At 39.1% G+C, this 17,140-nt stretch overlaps 1 protein-coding gene across 1 annotated transcript in view; it reads left to right on the top strand.

Moving 5' to 3' along the window:
• The window catches only part of LOC150090222 (uncharacterized), a 536,661-nt gene that overhangs the window by 352,803 nt on the left and 166,718 nt on the right, over nt 1-17,140 (top strand). The window lies entirely within an intron of this gene.

Here is a 17,140-nt window from a genome sequence, read left to right as displayed (position 1 = left end):
CCCAATGAGGTATTTATATAAATTCCATACCAAACCATTTATTCAGCTGTAACTCAATATAAAAATGATGATTTTCACCATCCCAGTATTTGAAATTATACCAGTTGATGTTTCCACTTTAAGAAAACACATTGGTTCATGTCCAGAGGAAATGTTGCGAACTAAGGTAGGCTAACATCATAAAACTCCAAATGGAAATAAATAGTTGTTGATATTTAAATAGTCAGTCAGCATTCATATGACTTGTTCAATGCAAGTGACACAATTGACAACTTTAGTGGCTCTGAGGTAATCATTAAAACTTACTAAAATAATTTATTTTAAAAGTTAATTTGCCCCATGGATTAAATATGTTATAAATTGTACATTTACAATATTAATAATGTAAAGTAATTCCCCTTTTAATGCAGTTTTATGTTACTGATTTCATTATTGTGGCTTTTGTGGTGATGACAAACTAATTTTTGGAAGATGTTGCTTAGCAGTAATTTACAGTTTGTTATAATTTATAATTTTTACTATTTAAATTTTATTAATAATTGTCATTAATTTTTTATAAAAGTTTTATTTGATGTATCTAGTCTTCATCTAGGTTAGGCTATTATTATTTGAGTCAAATAATTTTAAAAGTATACCAGAAAGCCTTTACAAATACAGTGCTTTTTATAGACAATGTTAATGGTCTTCCATGTGGGAAAAAAGTATGCAAATTACTTACTGTTGAACATGCCTACATAAAACTGACTGTGAGATAAACTGCAAATGTAGATTGACACCTGTATCTTTTAACTTTGAGCCTGAGTAATAATGGTCATTGAAAAATAAATTATTACTGTGAATTGGTGGCATTTTAATTCAAATGGGTAGAAACTAGGATTAGTAACAATATGTGATATAAAAAGACTCACTTTTGTAAATCTTGTCAGAATCACTGCTTTACAGATGTTCTAATGTTGTGCCCACCATGCTCATTGGCATTTCTGTTTACAGAATTTGTTTTCCTTCTGTGCTGGCACAATTATTTTACCATCATCTATTTATATATTATATAAACAATCTGAAAAGCTAAATTGATGTTTATATTCAATTGTTAATGGCAAGTTTTGTGGTTTTTTTTTTTTTTTCAAGTCCTCTTTCAGTAGGGTGTGTCGTGTCCTGGTACTGTGACCGTTGACATTTCCAGTAATGAAATATGTTTCTTCTGCTCTACTGGTTCAATTATTTTACTGTCATCTGTTTATACTTCATATAAATGAAGTATTATTTATATAAATAATTATCAAATTTGGTTTCCCATTGTATTGCCATCCACTTATACTTCATATAAATTATCTGAAAACGCTAAGTCAACCTGTATTGATGTTTATAATCAGCTGTTAGTGGCAGACAGTTTTTTTTTTTTTTTTTTTTTCAGTGTAGAAGTCACAACTGATGATGAAATTGAGAATTTCAGGGAAAAAAAAAACCTCTTACAAATAAAATGCTTTCCGACTGTTCCATATGGTGTTAGTAGGTTTTATTTTCACTAAATGAACTAGGAGATTTTTGGCATTATTATAAACATGCAGCTAAATGAAAATAATTGATATAAAGAAATATTAGTCTGAGAATGGACAGACAGAATTCACTTTTTCAAGAATTTATTTAGTAGAAGAAATTTCTGCAGATATTTTGGAAGTTGCACATCCCTTTCCCACCTACAAAAAGAATTCAAAGCAGGTGCTCTAAAAAAAAAAAAATGTTTGATTACCTGGATAAAAAGTTTGTGAATATTTTCTTCCAGGAAGAAATATTGCATTAGACCTTTTAACATATAAAATAGTAGGTATTAGAGCATACTGTTTTATATGTTAGTTCATGTAAACTCAAAAATAAATAATTTTTGAACATCACATTTCAGCTAGTCATTTTTATATTATTATTATTATCATTATTATTATAGCGAGACTGCTTAGGGAAGACAGTGAAATTATGCTGGACTGCAAAGGGTTAATAGGGGGGAAAGTAAAAAAAAGGGGGGGACTACTTAACTCCTTGGCCGGCTGCTAGTTAGTACACTGGACCGAACCTATTGGTAACTCTTTAGGAGGCTTCCAGATCAACTAGTGTATAATCTAGCTACCTCTACTCTGCCAGATAGTGACTGGAGGGAGTCCGAGTAGTGTGTATGCAGGGGCATTGTCGAGGCCACATTACGTCAAGGATCTGGGTATATTCTTACCATGTGTATGCCATATACGTGGGTTGGAAAACTGCTAGCTTGGGGGGGATTCACAGACTAAAAGTTTAAAAGTAGCCGCAGGCAGAGGTGAAGGTGACTCTTGCACAACTTATATTAGAATAAGTAGCGACCTGGAGCGAGGGGTGCTGGGGGTTTCAGGGACGGATGGCAGTCATCACGAAACAGGTGGGTATATGGGATGTGTTAGGGTAACTACTTATAAGAATAGGTACATGTATATTTGTATGTATACCAATACTAGAAGTATAGTAAATAAATTTGATGAATTTGAAGTGTTGGTCAAGACATCAAATGTGGGTATTGTTGGGATAGCAGAGACGTGTCACACAGATATAAGGAATGCAGAACTGTAATTTGGGGAGTACAATGTGTACAGAAAGGATAGACAGGATAGGAAGGGAGGTGTTATGCTGTTAATTAAGAAAATCATAAAATCTAAGGAAGTGCACTCAGTTGATATAGATGAACAGTGCACTATTGAGTCAGTTTGGTGTGACATAAGCATTTGGAGATCAAAATTGAGAGTAGGAGTGTGTTATAGCCCTAATGCCTCGAATGAGTACAATGAACAATTGTACAGAGAAATAGCATTAGCATTAGTAGAGGCATTTGATGCAAGAAATCAAGTTTATGCAGCATCAGCCAAAAAAAAACAAAAAAAAAAAAAAAAACCACTTCCACTTCACCCCTCTGTTCATTCGAAATACCTGTCCAGCTGAGCCTTAAACTTATTTAGGCTATCAACTTCCACGACAAGGGATGGAAGTCTGTTCCACCAACCAACCACCCGCTGGCTAAAGGCAAATTTCCGCACGTCTATCCTACATCTGTCTTTCCTCAATTTGAATTTATGCCCTCTCAGGTGATTATTCTGAGCTAGAGGAAAAATCCCATCAGCATTGAGCATGCTAAAAAACCATTCAAGGCTTTATACACCTCTATCAGATCACCTCGTTGGTGCCTAGTCTCCAGACACTGTAATTTGCAAAACTTAAACCTTTCTTCGTAAGAGCACCCCTTTGTTCCATTCACTAATCTTGTTGCCCTTCTCTGTACACGTTTCAGCAGCTCTACATCCTTCTTGAAATGAGGCCTACAGACCTGTATATAGTACTCTAGGTGTGGCCTGACCATTGCCTTATACACGGGAATAATCACCTCCTTATCCCTGCTTGAAAAATTCCTATATATCATTGACAATACACCATGGGCTACTCTTGCAGCCCGTCTGCACTGTCCAGAGAACTTCATATCTGCCTGCACAATCACCCCCAGGTCCCTTTCATTCTCTACCACTGTCAGTGTAGTACCACAGAGTTGATACATTGCTCTGGGGTTGCTGTTTCCCATATGTAGTACTTTACATTTGTCAATGTTAAATTTCATTTGCCACCTCTCAGCCCATCTGCTCAACCTTTCCAGATCCTGTTATAGCAGCATAGTGTCAGTAGTGTCCTTGACAACCCTGCCAACCTTCGTATCGTCTGCACACTTCGACATTAAGCTTGATATACCATCATCAATATCATTTATAAATACAGAAAACAATAATGGACCCAACACTGAACCCTGAAGGACTCCACTAATAACATTAGTCCACGATGAACATTGTCCATTGATTACCACTCTCTGTCTTCTCCCCCTCAACCACCCCTTTATCCATAGCAGCAATTTGCCTCCAATGCCACACTGCTCCAATTTGTGCAGCAGTCTTCCATGTGCAACAGTATCAAAAGCCTTTCTAAGATCCAAGTATATAATATCAAAGTTATTCCTTGCATCCAGTTCTTTTGTGACTGCATCATAGTATCCAATCAAATTGGTCAGGCAAGACTTCCCCTTTACAAAAAAGCATGCTGTGTTCGAGCTATAACTGAAGTCTTGTCTAGATGATCCTGCAGTGCTTCTTTAAGCAGTGCCTCCATTAATTTTCCTGGAACAGAAGTTAAACTCACAGGTCTATAATTACTTGTGTCAGCCTTTGATCCAACTTTGTGAATTGGGGTCACATTTGCACATCTCCAGTCTGTGGGTACCTCCCCTGAGTCTTAGGAAGCTCTCATAATTATGGCTAAGGGTTTGCTTACTTCCTTTACTGCCTCCTTTAATATAACTGGATAGATCCCATCCACCCCAGGTGCCTTTTTTATGTTTATCTTCAACAATTTCTCCTACACTTTACTCTCAGTTATTACAAGATTCTCTAGCTTACTGCCAGAGTTGAATACACTTCTGGCATTCCCGTCGCTGAATAACTCGTCATGTGTGAATGTCGATGCAAAATATTCATTTAGTTTGTTAGCTACCTGAGTAGGATCATCAACAGTTGAGCCATCGATATCAAGTGGACCAATCTGATTCATCCCCTTCCTTCTAGAGTTTACATAAGTAAAGAACTCTTTGCTGTTTTTCTTTGCATCCCTTGCCAAAGATTTCTCGTAATCTGCTTTCGCCTACCTAACCTCCTTTGTAACTTGGTTATAAATCAACTTATATCTATCATAAGCTTCTGTGTCTCGTGTTAATTTGTATGTATCCCATGCATTTTTGTTCTCTGCCATATGTCTCATTAGTTCATCTGACATCCATTTAGGCCTAAACCTTGAACAATATTTCTTAGTTGGTATGTAAAGCCTAGTAGCTTCCAAGACATATTCTCATATGTCTCTTTCGTGTGGACAGCATGGCCTAGAGGAATTGAAGGAAGAGTGTTACCATTGTGGAGCAAAACATCTTTTAAACTCTTGATGAGTCTATGAGTAGCCTCCAGTCCTGTGGGTTGTGCTCCGCATCCAAAGCTGTCATCAAACCATTGACATCACAGCAGGCAACAAAGTTTTTTTCACTTTTAAAATATGGAGTCAAAGCATTCTGCCTGCCTCTGTACGTGGACACCTTGACATTTGGTTGCAGAAGATTCCACTATTGCAGTCTTGATCTCAGAAGCTCTGCTTTATCTTTCGATAGATCTAGGTCTCGAATTAGACCACTTAGTTTACCTTGAGTGAGTGATTCTGTGTGACTCATTCAGCAACTCAGGTTCTGGCACAAAATCAGGATCCTGTGATGTTGAAGGCCCAGGTTGACCATCATTCCTTACATGGTCCCCATCTTCATCAGACTCTAAAGCGTGCTCTTCTGGAGGGTGAGGTACAGGCAGACCATCCCCATGTGCCACTGGTCGGATAGCTGATGGGATGTTGGGGTATTCCACAGTCCACTTCCCTTTTTTTGACATGCCATGCTCAGGAGGAGGCACCATGTTGAAATAAGTCATTTACATGATTTGAAGGCTCCCTCCAAATTGTTGGGATGCCAAAAGGCATTGAAATCCATTGTTATTCAACCATCCATGGAGATTTACAGCACATGTTGCAGCAAATATGAGGTGCCCAGGGTTTGTCTTCATCCCTTAAAGCTAAAATAGTGGTTAGTAGGCTGGCTTCACAAGTGGAGTCAATTGGCGTTTGAGTGGAAAATGTCACATCACCACACACATAACAAAAATTGTCAACACTGTTAACACATTTACGTGGCATCCTGGCTTTTTACGTAATTTTTGTCCATAAACCTGAAAAAAAAAAAAAAAAAAAAGAAAGAAAGAAAGAAAGAAATGAACATCACTCGTAACATCACTTTCAAGGTAAATGATAAACAGAAATACAAAAAAACAACATGCCGTATCAGTTTCTGTTTCAGTGTTACCAACCTGTCTATTTTTTAGACTCCAAAATTCCCTAGTATTCACCAATATTCCCCTAAATCAAAAGAGGAGCTATATCATGGAACCGAGAGCTAACTAAGAGTTTTAAATGTTATATTCGTTTTTCTCATGCTAAAATTAAGAAGAATTGACTATTTTCAAGCCAGAAACATTTTTGGTGTTGGTATACAATATTCTGCCCTTGGGATTTCCCTATGTGCTTTTAAAATTTCCAACCTTAATATTGTAGTTTGATTAAGGAATTTTATTCTGATAATATCCAGAAAGTTCTGGATATTATCAGAATAAAAAGTATCTATTATCATCTTTATTTTAATACTTTCCCACATATACTTAACTTATTCAGTGAATCATGATTCCCCATAATACTTATATTTAAGGATTTTGTGTTTGACTTGTATTCAGCTTTCTGTATTAATGTTGTTATTTATCCAAAGTGTATAAACATAGTCAGTGTGATTAAATGTTTTGTTGTCATATGTTCTTTCCATAAAGCATTTCATGTAATTATTTATTTTTATAATATATAGCTCTCAGACATGTGATATTTAAAAATATTTTTCGGTGTATTTTATAATAAGGGTCAGTAAGGAAATATTGAAGGCTGGGATAAACTCTACAGTGTAGGAAGCTCCACTTCTATCCTGTACAGCCTTCAGTCTTTCCTGATTAGGTCTGATAACAAGATTCAACTTGCAATCCAGAAATATCCCCACTTAATCAATTATAAGTGGCTCTATTGTGTGGGAGTTTAATTTATGTATTGCAATACACAGTAAACATCACTTGAAAACAAGTCACATAGTTTAATTAGTGTTGTTTACATTTTAAATTAATTCATTAAAAATGTCTCATTGTAAAATTTCATATGGAGATGCAGCCACCACTTTTTTTCCTATTATTTCTTGAATCTTGTCATCAGGCCCAATCAGGAAAGACTAATGTTGAGTTTTCTACCCTGTTCAGTGTATCCCAGCCTCGAATGTTTCCTGATTAGGCTAAATAACATTTTCACTTAATGCATTTTTGCTATTCATGGTACTTTTCACATCATCTTTTGTGTTAAACAGGAATTACTATATTTCTGCATATAGTTTATTATTTTCAATTGATATTGCAAATGTCAGATTGTATGTATTAGGTACATGCAACCTGACATTTTATTAAATGTAATGATCACAGTGCAGTGATCACAGTGTGCTGAAGTGGGAGTTACTCAAAGAGGTAACTACCATTAGGGGTAAAGGGAAGGGGTATTGCTTTCGTAAAGGCGACTACAATGGACTGAGACAGTATTTAAATTCTATACAGTGGGATCAACTGATGATATTGCCAACAGCAAATTCAAAATGGGAAGCATTCAAAGAACTTATCGTGGAAGCTACTAGGCTTTACATACCAACTAAGAAATATTGTTCAAGGTTTAGGCCTAAATGGTTGTCAGATGAACTAATGAGGCATATGGCAGAGAAGAAAAATGCATGGGATACATACAAATTAACACGTGACACGGACGCCTATGATAGATACAAGTTGATCTGTAACCAAGTTACAAAGGAGGTTAGGCAGGCGAAGGCAGATTACGAGAGATCCTTGGCAAGGGATGCAAAGAAAAACAGCAAAGAGTTCTTTACTTATGTAAACTCTAGAAGGAAGGGGATGAATCAGATTGGTCCACTTGAGATCGATGGGTCAACTGTTGATGACCCTGCTCGGGTAGCTAACAAACTAAATGAATATTTTGCATCGACATTCACACATGAGGAGTTATTCAGCGAGGGGAATGCCAGAGGTGTATCCAACTCTAGCAGTAAGCTAGAGAATCTTGTAATAACTGAGAGCAAAGTGGAGGAGAAATTGTTGAAGATAAACACAAGAAAGGCACCTGGGGTGGATGGGATCTATCCAGTTATATTAAAGGAGGCAGCAAAGGAGGTAAGCAAACCCTTAGCCATAATTATGAGAGCTTCCTTGGACTCAGGGGCGGTACCCATTGACTGGAGATGTGCAAATGTGACCCCAATTCACAAAGGGGGATCAAAGGCTGACACAAGTAATTATAGACCTGTGAGTTTAACTTCTGTTCCCGGAAAATTAATGGAGGCACTGGTGAAAGAAGCACTGCAGGATCATCTAGACAAGACTTCAGTTATAGCTAGGACACAGCATGGTTTTGTTAAGGGGAAGTCTTGCCTGACCAATTTGATTGGATACTATGATGCAGTCACAAAAGAACTGGATGCAGGGAATAACTTTGATATTATATACTTGGATCTTAGAAAGGCTTTTGATACTGTTGCACATGGAAGACTGCTGCACAAATTGGAGCAGTGTGGCATTGGAGGCAAGTTGCTGCTATGGATAAAGGGGTGGTTGAGGGGGAGAAGACAGAGAGTGGTAATCAATGGACACTGCTCATCGTGGACTAATGTTATTAGTGGAGTCCCTCAGGGCTCAGTATTGGGGCCTTTATTGTTTTCTGTATTTATAAATGATATTGATGATGGTATATCAGGCTTAATGTCCAAGTTTGCAGACGATACGAAGGTTGGCAGGGTTGTCAAGGACACTACTGACACTATGCTGCTGCAACAGGATTTGGAAAGGTTGAGCAGATGGGCTTCGAGGTGGCAAATGAAGTTTAACATTGACAAATGTAAAGTACTACATATGGGAAACAGCAACCCCAGAGCAACGTATCAACTCTGTGGTACTACACTGACAGTGGTAGAGAATGAAAGGGACCTGGGGGTGGTGGTGCAGGCAGATATGAAGTTCTCTGAGCAGTGCAGACGAGCTGCAAGAGTAGCTCATGGTGTATTGTCAATGATATATAGGAATTTTTCTAGCAGGGATAAGGAGGTGATTATTCCCTTGTATAAGGCAATGGTCAGGCCACACCTAGAGTACTGTATACAGGCCTGGAGGCCTCATTTCAGGAAGGATGTAGAGCTGCTGGAACGAGTACAGAGAAGGGCAACTAGATTGGTGAATGGGACAAAGGGGTTCTCTTACGAAGAAAGGCTTAAGTTTTGCAAATTACAGTGTCTGGAAACTAGGCACCAGCGGGGTGATCTGATAGAGGTGTACAAAGCCTTGAATGGTTTGAGCATGCTCAATGCTGATGGGATTCTTCCTCTAGCTCAGAAAAATCACCTGAGAGGGCATAAATTCAAATTGAGGAAAGACAGATGTAGGATAGATGTGCGGAAATTTGCCTTTAGCCAGCGGGTGGTTGGTGGGTGGAACAGACTTCCATCCCTTGTCGTGGAAGTTGATAGCCTAAATAAGTTTAAGGCTCAGCTGGACAGGTATTTCGAACGAACAGAGGGGTGAAGTGGAAGTGGTTATTTTTATTTATTTATGTTACTTTTTTTTTTTTTTTTTTTTTTTTTTGGCTGATGCTGCATAAGCTTGCTTTCTTGCATCAAATGCCTCTACTAATGCTAATGCTAATGCTAATTAGACTATTAGACTTGCAAGTTTGTCTGCATTATTAACCTGAAAGAATCGATCTCTCTTACATGGCTCATTGCTTTTTCTGTGGATCTATAATCGTATGATTATAGATCCACAGTCAAATCTCATCTAGACTGTGGCACACCTGTTTCTGAATCTGTCATGAAGAGTGGTTTGACTTGCTTTACCCTATCAATATTCTGCCCTTGGGATTTCCCTATGTGCTTTTAAAATTTCAAACACAGTCTGTATGTTGAGACCCATGTACCTCCACTCGGTATCAGAAGAAAGATGCCACTACTCAATTATACAACTAAAATTTAATGCCTGCCTGCATATCCTGTTTGACAACTGATTCTCTGTGATCCACCTTTGAAAAATTATTATAGGAGCAAATCCAAAACAAATTAGCATGTTGTATCAGATCCTAGCATTAACAAAATGCAGGAATGTTCATCTTGGTAAAGTCCTCTGACATTGGGCAGATCCAGATGCCCTGTGGACTATCTTTGTATCTCTTTTTTGTGATAATTGCTTCTGACAATGAGGAAAATATCGTCTATACTTCTGCTCTTAAAATTGGGAGCTTCTTATCATCATTCAACTATTAGCATTAGCATTAGCATTAGTAGAGGCATATGATGCAAGAAAGCAAGCTTATTCAGCATATGATGCTGAATAAGCTTATTCAACTAAGATGAATGATGTTAAGAAGGCATATATGGTTCAACTCTTGCAAGTTGCTAACCAACTGAAAATGTTATGAAACCATTCTGATCCCTAAATGTTTAAACCCTACTATTCCTGATGATTTCAGAACCATTTATTTTGATTTGCTCCAAATTTGGTGTGTACTTATAATCAGTGGTGATATTCAAATTATTTTACAACCGGTATGCTAAGATAAAATTATGTATAGGGAATGCATGTAATCAAAAATAAGAAAAACAAACTGTAATGGCAATTGTATAATGGTCATTGTCTGTAATGGTGATTGTCTTTTCTCCAATGGAGCCTTTATCTCTACGGCGCCTCTGTAGCCAGGTGGGAAGGAGCAGCAGTGCGCAGCACACGTTTCTTGATTAGACCGGGGTTCGAGCCCGTCACCACCAAATACGGAGGATGCGGAAAGGTCAAGGAATGACCACCGCATATCCCGGAGCAATATGGCCTTAGTTGCTAATGCTCCTAAAAACCAACCAAACCAAACCAGCCTTTATCTCATTGCTATTCCCAACCTCATATTGTTTGGCATTACAAGAATGCAAAATGGGATGACCTGCGAGATTTCTTTTCTTCTTTTCCTTGGTCGGATTACTGTTTCAAAACTCCTGATGTCAACATTTGCTCAGTGCGTGTCAGTGAAATTATTCTTAAAGGAATGGAATCCTTTATTCCACACTCCATTTTAAAATCTTGTCCTTGGTTTCCAATAAATGTGCTAAGGCTGTTCAAGAGAAGAATGTTACATATCGTAATTGGCTTGTTTCTAATTCTTCATTTTCATTTTCTGCCTACACCAAAGCTTGCAACAATTGTAAAGCAGTTATTAATAATTCAGAACTAGATTCTGAACACGCTAAGAGTAGAAAACTTGCTTCTTGCCCTAATGGTAGCCAAGCATTCTGGTCTCTTACCAAAGCTATTGGCTGCAACTTTTGCCCATCTCTGCTCCCACCTCTGTTGTCACTTCAGTCAAGGATAAAGTTGACCTGCTAGCATTCCATTTTTCTTCCAACTCGTGTGTTAATGATCTTGGTAAAACACCTCCTGCCATTCTCAACACGCTCCATTCAATGCCAGATGTGGTCTTCCTTCAAAAGGATGTCAGAAGGATTTTACGAATCTTGAAGCTAAGAAAGCTCCAGGTCCTGATGGTATTTCTCCACTTGTTCTCAAAACCTGTGCTTCTGAACTTACTCCTGTTCTTTGCTGCCTTTTTTCACTATTTTATTCCAAAGGTGTTTTTCCTTCTGCTCGGAAATTTTCTCATATCTAGCCAGTTCCTAAAAAAGGGTGACAAATCCCTCCCATCCAGTTATCGTTCCATTGCAATTAAGTCTACTCTTTCTAAAGTAATGGAGAAATCAATTAACCACCAACTCTTAAACTACCTAGAAACCTTTCGTCTGATCAACGATCGCCAGTATGGATTCTGTCAGTGTCGATCCACTGGTGATATTCTGGCTTATGTTACCCATTTATGGATAAATTTAATGGAAAAGTTCGGCGAAACACAAGCAGTTGCTCTTGACATCTCAAAGGCTTTGATTGTGTTTGGCATAAAGGTCTTCTAAACAAGCTTCCATCTTATGGTTTGCCAACTGTTTTTAGTAATTGGTTATCCAGTTTTCTCTCTGATCGTTCACTTAGGGTTATGATAGATGACTCTCTGTCTTCTAACTTCTGCACTAATGCTGGTGCCCCCAAGGTTCAGTTCTTTCCCCCACACTTTTCCTCTTGTATATTAATGATCTTCTTCCGTTGACTGGAAATCCTATCCACAGTTTTGCCTATAATAGCACATTGCATTCCATTTTCCATTTTCAGAAACCTTATCTTCTCACTACATTCAATTATATTCAACTTCTCGAATATCCACTACCAATTCCATAAATGCTGATCTCCAGGTAATTCTCCAGTGGGGCAAAGACAACTTAGTTGATTTCAGTCCTTCTAAAACTCATTCTTGTCTTATATCTCACAAAAAGGATTCTTCTGCTCCTATGCTTATCTTTGGTGACACTCCGATTTCTAGGCAAAATGATACATCTCTTTTGGAGATTACCCTGAGTTCTAATCTCTCTTGGCACAAGCACATTTCAAATATTGCTTCCTCTGCATCGAAAAAACTTGGTTTTCTCTTTTGCTCGGTGTTACTTTTCTTCGAAACAGCTGGTCACTCTGTACAAATTGCAAATCTGCCCTACCATGGAATATTGTTCCCACATCTGGGGCGGTGACCCCAAAACCTCTCTCAGGCTTCTAGATTTCATTCAGAAGAGGGCAGTTAGGTTAATTAATGACTCCTCTGTAACAGAGTCTCTCCACTCGCTGTTTCATAAACATACTGTTTCTGCTGCATGCCTTTTCTACAGATACTTCAGTGGGCCCTGTTCTTCTGAATTGGCTTCTATAATTCCCACTCTCTCTTTCAAAACAGTTCGAACACATGCCGCCACCAGCCAACATCCATTTACTGTCCAACTTCAAACTCACAGAACCAACTTTTCGTCTTCCTTGTTTATTCATTCAACTGCCATTTTCTGCAACAACCTTCCTTCATATGTATTTCCTGAAAATTACAATCTACAGAAGTTCAAGTCTAATGTCAACAAATATCTTCTTTTGTCTTCTCAACCTCCAACCCAAGCACAGTACTAAGTATGTTGTTTGTGGTTTGTTATTTGGTTTTTAGGAGCATTAGCAACTAAGGCCATATTGCTCCGGGGATATGCGGTGGTCATTCCCTGACCTTTCCGCAACCTCCGTATTTGGTGGTGACAGGCTCGAACCCCGGTCTAATCAAGAAGCGTGTGCTACGCACTGCTGCTCCTTCCCACCTGGCTACGGAGGCGCCACACAGTACTAAGTATTATAGGTTCTAATACGTCTCGTGTTTGGGGTTTTCATAAAAAAAAAAAAAAAAACAGAAAAAGAAAAAGAAACAAATTTTAATTAAAGTAAATAATATTGAAATAAACATAATTTTTAGCCATTAATGTTGTACAACACATCATTCTAATAATTTCCAAATCATTGATTGATTTTGGGATATTTTCTATAGTTCCTGGTGTTGATTACCTGGTCTTGGATGGCGAGCATGAATCCTTCAGTCTCGGGGAAGAGCATCCCGCTTGTGAGCCATGCATTTGAAGCAGCTTTATCTATGTTACCCTGATGGAGATCATTGTAGTTTCTGCCCCGGAGTGTTTTCTCTGCCCATCTTTCTAGCTTTGTTTGTACCTCCTGGTTGGGGGGGGAATCCTCGCTTAGGTTGAGTGGGGTATACTGCTTGTCTGTCTTCCTTATGGCCTGGTGGAGTGCTGCTGTGTGTTTCTGGAAGTAATCCTTCAGGTTAACTATCGTTGTCTTCTGTTGCTCAATGAGGTCTATCAGGGCCTTTCCACCTTCGGTCTGGGCAATTGTCACTCTCTCCATGGCAGATTTCTGGTTGTGTTGGCGGCTCTTGTTCATCATTGTCCTTGTCTTTCTCATGATATTCTCCAGCTCGGTGTTAGTCCAATCTTTGACCCCGAAGGAATATGTTAGCACTGGGACTGCATAGGTGTTTATGGCTTTAACTGTGTTCCCTCCGTTCAGCTTTGCTTTCAACATGCTTCTGAGTCTCTGATGGCATTTTTTGGTCAGGCAGGCCTTATTTCCTTGTGCTGCTGCAATCCGTGGGTCTTGCATTTGTCTAGACCAAATTCCATCCTAATATACTTGCTGAATTCTTCGGTCATCTGGAGTAGTTGCTGAAGGTGCTTCTCGGTTCCCGCGTAGAGCTTGATGTCATCTATATACATCAGGTGAGTGAGGGTGCATAGGTTCCTCCTTGCTTCTTTGTGGTTATATCCATACTTGCTACTGTTGAGCATGGTAGATAGCGGGTTAAGTGTTAGACAGAACCACAGTGGGCTCAGGGCATCTCCCTGACAGATTCCTCTCCTGATGGGGATTGGCCTGGTTGTGATGTTTTCGACCTTAATGGTGGTACTCCATTTCGCCATTGTTTCTCCTAGGAAGTTGTCACTATCAGATTGACTTTGTAGATTTTCAGCGCCTCTGTTAGCCAGCTATGAGGCACGGAGTCGAAGGCCTTGCGGTAATCGATGTAGGCTGTGTACAGGTTGTGCTGCTTCTTGTATACTTGCTCCATAACTGCAGCATCCATAATTAATTGCTCCTTGCATCCTTTCTGCTGTTCGGCCATTATGCTTTGGCTCTTCAATTGGTCTGTTATCTTCCTGGTTATGCAGCTGGTCAGGATCATGTACATTAGCATTAGTAGAGGCATATGATGCAAGAAAGCAAGCTTATGCAGCATCAGCCAAAAAAAAAAAAAAAAAAAAAAAAAAACCCTTCCACTTCACCCCTCCGTTCGTTCGAAATACCTGTCCAGCTGAGCTTTAAATTTATTTAGGGTATCGACCAACCAACTACCCGCTGGCTAAAGGCAAATTTCTGCATATCTATCCTACATCTGTCTTTCCTCAATTTGAATTTATGCCCTCTCAGGTGATTATTCTGAGCAAGAGGCACTATCCCATCAGCATTGAGCATGCTCAAACCATTCAAGGCTTTGTACACCTCTATCAGAATCAGATCACCTCGCCGGTGCCTAGTTTCCAGACACTGTAATTTGCAAAACTTAAGCTTTTCTTCGTAAGAGCAACCCTTTGTTCCGTTCACTAACCTTGTTGCCCTTCTCTGTACTCGTTCCAACAGCTCTACATCCTTCTTGAAATGAGGCCTCCAGACCTGTATACAGTACTCAAGGTGCGGCCTGACCATTGCCTTATACAAGGGAATAATCACCTCCCTATCCCTGCTAGAAAAATTCCTGTATATCATTGATAAGACACCATGAGCTACTCTTGCAGCCCGTGTGCACTGCTCAGAGAACTTCATATCTGCCTGCACAATTACCCCCAGGTCCTTTTCATTCTCTACCACTGTCAGTGTAGTACCACAGAGTTGATACGTTGCTCTGGGGTTGCTGTTTCCCATATGTAGTACTTTACATTTGTCAACGTTAAACTTCATTTGCCACCTCTCAGCCCATCTGCCAACCTTTCCAGATCCTGTTGCAGCAGCATAGCGTCAGTAGCATCCTTAACAACCCTGCCAACCTTCGTATCGTATGCAAATTTGGACATTAAGCTTGATATACCATCATCAATATTATTTATAAATACAGAAAATAACAATGGACCCAACACTGAACCCTGAGGGACTCCACTAATAACATTAGTCCATGATGAGCAGTGTCCAGTGATTACCACTCTCTGTCTTCTGCCACTCAACCATCCCTTTATCCATAGCAACAATTTGCCACCAATGCCACACTGCTCCAATTTGTGCAGCAGTCTTGCATGTGCAACAGTATCAAAAGCCTTTCTAAGATCCAAGTATATAATATCAAAGTTATTCCCGGCATCCAATTCTTTTGTGACTACATCATAGTATCCAATCAAATTGGTCAGGCAAGACCTTCCCTTAACAAAACCATGCTGTGTCTGAGCTTTAACTGAATTCTTCTCAAGATGATCCTGCAGTGCTTCTTTAACCAGTGCTTTCATTAATTTTCCTGGAACAGAAGTTAAACTCACAGGTCTATAATTACTTGTGTCAGCCTTTGATCCTCCTTTGTGAATTAGGTTTACATTTGCATATCTCCAATTTGTGGGTACCTCCCCTGAGTCCAAGGAAGCTCTCATAATTATGGCTAACGGATTGCTTACTTCCTTTACTGGCGCCTCTGTAGCCAGGTGGGAAGGAAGAGCAGTGCGTAGCACACGCTTCTTGATTAGACCGGGGTTCGAGCCCATCACCACCAAATACGGAAGATGTGGAAAGGTCAGGGAATTAACACAGCATATCCTGGAGCAATATGGCCTTAGTTGCTAATGCTCCTAAAAACAAAAAAAAAAAAAAAAAAAAAAACCACCAAACTTGCTTTTTTCTGCCTCCTTTAATATAACTGGATAGATCCCATCCACCCCAGGTGCCTTTCTTGTATTTATCTTCAACTTCTCCTCCACTTTACTCTCAATTATTACAAGATTATCTAGCTCACTGCCAGTGTTTACTTCAACTATGGCATTCCCCTTCCTGAATAACTCCTCATGTGTGAATGTAGATGCAAAATATTGATTTAGTTTGTTAGCTACCTGAGCAAGATCATGAACAGTTGAACAATCGATATCAAGTGGACCAATCTGATTCATCCCCTTCCTTCTAGAGTTTACATAAGTAAAGAACTCCTTGCTGTTTTTCTTTGCATACCTTGCTAAAGATTTCTCGTAATCTGCCTTCGCCTGCCTAACCTCCTTTGTAACTTGGTTACAGATCAACTTATATCTATCATAGGCTTCTGTATCATATGTTAATTTATATGTATCCCATGCATTTTTCTTCTCTGCCATATGTCTCATTAGTTCATCTGACATCCATTTAGGCCTGAACCTTGAACAATATTTCTTAGTTGGTATGTAAAGCCTAGTAGCTTCCAAGATAAGTTCTTTGAATGCTTCCCATTTTGAGTTTGCTGTTGGCAACATCATCAGTTGGTTCCACTGTATAGAATTTAAATACTGTCTCAGACCATCGTAGTCGTCTTTACGAAAGCAATAATCCTTCCCTTTACCCCGATGGTAGTTACCTCGTTGAGTAAATCCCACTTCAGCACACTGTGATCACTGCCACCTAGTGGTTCCTTTATCTGCAGATTTTTAATTCATGAATTTTACTGGCCCACTCTATTTCCCTGTACAGTTTCTTATTATACTCATCAGAGCCATTAGGCCTATAGCACACTCCTACTCTCAAATTTGATCTCCCAATGCTTATGTCACACCAAATGACTCGACACTGCACTGTCCAGCGATGTTGACTGGCTTCACTTCCTTGGATTTTATGTGTTTTTTAACTAATAGCATAACCCCTCCTCCCTTCCTATCCTGTCTATCCTTTCTGTAGACGTTGTACTC

The sequence above is a fragment of the Mastigoproctus giganteus genome, chromosome 2 (assembly GCF_048544385.1).
Source record: "Mastigoproctus giganteus isolate SK-2022 chromosome 2, ASM4854438v1, whole genome shotgun sequence".
NCBI classification, from domain to species: domain Eukaryota; kingdom Metazoa; phylum Arthropoda; class Arachnida; order Uropygi; family Thelyphonidae; genus Mastigoproctus; species Mastigoproctus giganteus.
Note: the sequence above shows the minus strand (reverse complement) of the source record. Positions and strands in the feature narration are given on the sequence as shown.